Below are 3182 nucleotides of genomic sequence, written 5' to 3' on the forward strand. Positions count from 1 at the left end.
GGTGAATCTCCTCTGCACCCCCTCCAGTGCAACCACATCCTTCCTATAATGTGGCGACCAGAACTGCACACAGTACTCCAGCTGTTGCCTCAATAAGGTTCTATACAACTTAAACATGACCTCCCTTCTTTTGTAATCTATGCCTCGATTGATAAAGGCAAGAGTCCCAAATGCCTTTTTCACCACCCCACTAACCTGCCCCTCTGCCTTCAGAGATCTATGGAAACACAGGCCAAGGTCCCTTTGTTCCTCAGAGCCTCACAATGTCTTGCCATGCATTCAATACTTCCTTGTCAAATTACTCCTTCCAAAGTGTATCACCTCACACTTTTCAGGGTTAAATCCCATCTGCCACTTATGTGCCCATTTGACCATCCCGTTTATATCTTCCTGTAGCCCAAGCCACTCAACCTCACTGTTAACCACTCGGCCAATCTTTGTGTCATCCGCCAACTTACTAATCCAGGATGTAACTCTCAAATTGGACACTTCACGTCGCTCAGACCTTACACTCTGAACACCTTCGTGTGAGGAACAGGTCGGGCGGGAATTGGGTCTTTGTTGATTTGAGAAAACAGAGCAATGCAGCAATGACAAAAACAGAATTACCTGGAAAAACTCAGCAGGTCTGGCAGCATCGGTGGAAATATGGCTGTGAAAGCGGGTTTTAGTAAACACCTTGTCAAACACCAGGAGAGAAATGGAAAGCAATGAAGGTGAGCAGGGCAGAAGAGAGGAGCTCCTCACCCCCCTGCGGCTTGGGGAAGGATAAGACTCAGATACAGGAACAGGTGCTGAAAAAAGGAAAATCACATCGAGTGTTTTAAAGCAGTGACGATGAATGTGGAACTCAGAACCATTTGTACCGAATGCAATGGATTTAGTGGCCGAGCAGCTGGCAAAGAAGCGTCAGGATGGCCGAGCGGTCTAAGGCGCTGCGTTCAGGTCGCAGTCTCCTCTGGAGGCGTGGGTCCGAATCCCACTCCTGACACTAATTTTCCTTCAGCAACTTCCAAACCCGAGGCCTCCAGCACTTGGAAGGAAAAGGGCAGCAGATGCATGAGAACACCACCAGCAGCAAGCTCCCCTCCGAGCCACAAACCATCCTGACTTGGAACTGGATCGCCGTCCCTTCACAGTCGCTGGGGCAAAACCCTGGAACCCCCTCCCTAACAGCTCTGTGGGTGTACCTACAACGCATGGACTGTAGCGGTTCAAGATGGCAGCTCATTGCCAGCTTCTCAGGGACAATTTCGGTTGGGTAATAAATGCTGGCCGAGCCATCGACGCCCACATCCCGTGAAAGAATAAAACAAAAGCTCTTGGTCACCGGAACACAGCTCATTTCACTGATCGATTTCAGCAACAGCTCCGAGATTTAATAAAACTCCCCAAAGCGCTTCAAAGGAGCTTTATCAAGCAACATTCGACATCGAGTCACATATTTGGACAACTGAACAAAACCTTCGTAAAACTGATAGATTTTAAGGGGACGTTAATGGGGAGATTGAACTGGGGACGTTTCTAGAAGGAATTGCAGAGCTAAAGGCTCAGACAGCTGAAGACGTGGCCGCTAATGATGAAACAATGAAAAGTGTAAATGAGCAAGAGGACAGAGATAGATTTAGAAAGAGAAAGGCAGATGTCTGGGAATGGAACTGGAACTCCAGTTCAGCCAATGAGAAATCTCCACCTCAACCACTAATGTTCAGAGCCGCTCATTCCATGTGTCCAGTTGGAAACCTGTCTGAAGGAACATGCAGTCTGACAGAGCGCCTGTGATAATCCTCCACTGTCTGATCTAAAGCTGTAACAGGAGCTGTTCATTACAGCTGTCTAAACCGTGATGGCCTTGATATTCAGTGGTGCAGATTCACATCATCACTTGAAATCTTTCTGAAAGCTGAGCAGACTGACTCTGGTCAGCATCTTTAAAGGTTTTTGTTTTGTCCTGCAATAACCCTCAGTGCAGGAAAGGCAGCTCATTGTCCTTTGGTACAAAAGCAAAATACTGCGGATGCTGGAAATCTGAAACAACGCCAGAAAATGCTGCAAATGCTCAACACATCTGGTAACATCTGTGGAGAGTGAAACAGATTCACGTTTCAGGTCTTTTTGGTGCAAGTTCGCGCCCTGAAATTTAAACTGTTTCACTCTTCAAAATACTACCAGATCTGCGAGGGGTTTCTAGCAATTCCTTGCGGGTAATTGAGCATCGTTAGGTTCTGTGGTTTAATTGGTTAAAACACCTGCCGAGTAAACAGGAGATCCTGGGTCCAAATCCCAGCAGAACCTGACTTCGTTGGATTTCATCTGGGCAGTTGGGCGCTTGCTTTATAACAGGGCCAAATCTGGAATTTCAGGTTAAAATGGTCTCTCCTTTTACAGTGGACTATCTGCAAAGGCTTTAACAATGACAGGTTTTCCTTTCTCCGACCGTCGAAGAAGAGACCTTGTGGGAGTTACCACACACAATGAGAAACTCTCCCCAGTGTGCCGCTACTGGAAGAGCTGGGCTCTATTCTATTTAACAATTGATGCTCGAAACACGAACACCGAGATTTTGAAAGGACAGGGGGAACATCACTGGGTCAGAATTCAAACATCATCCTGGGAAATAAGAGGAAGAGAGATCAAAGCAGATTACTGTATGAACGTTGGAACAAGCAGTTTCTAAATCCTGTTTTCCGGCAACTCACTGAATATTTGTGACTAACCTGTTTCCCACTCCGGTTAAAATACTGAATATTCTGCATTTACATCGGGGCGGAAATTTGGTTTATAATTCATTTGTGAACAAAAGTATCAAGTGTTTAGGTGTTGTTAAGCTGGCAGCGCGTAACAATTTCAAGGAGTTATCCTCATGACCTGGTCATCACGTTCCAATTAACTTTAATCTTTCCCAAAGTGGGATACTAGGTATCACTCCAGGAAAATCCCAAAGCATTTAGGATGGATGCACTATAAAAAATCAGGACTTTCAAAACACCTTAACCACCCACAATTCCTTCAAATGAAACGTGTTCACTGTTGCATTGGACCCAGAAACCGCTCTCAGCATTAATCTCAGTGAAGCAGAGTGTGACCGTGTTGTGTCTGTCAGTGTGGAGGTGACCAGTTCGGGGTCACTATCCGCCGCTTCCAGCCGAGACTAAGGCACGATACAAGGGGGATGTTTACCC

General features: G+C 46.3%; 1 non-coding gene across 1 annotated transcript; it reads left to right on the forward strand.

The window, feature by feature from the left end:
* The first annotated feature begins 908 nt into the window (after positions 1-908).
* trnal-cag (transfer RNA leucine (anticodon CAG)) lies at positions 909-991 on the forward strand. The gene has a single exon. It is a non-coding gene; the product is annotated as a tRNA-Leu (tRNA).
* The last annotated feature ends 2191 nt before the right edge of the window (positions 992-3182 follow it).

The sequence above is a fragment of the Cetorhinus maximus genome, chromosome 31, assembly GCF_964194155.1.
Source record: "Cetorhinus maximus chromosome 31, sCetMax3.hap1.1, whole genome shotgun sequence".
Taxonomy (NCBI): Eukaryota; Metazoa; Chordata; class Chondrichthyes; order Lamniformes; family Cetorhinidae; genus Cetorhinus; species Cetorhinus maximus.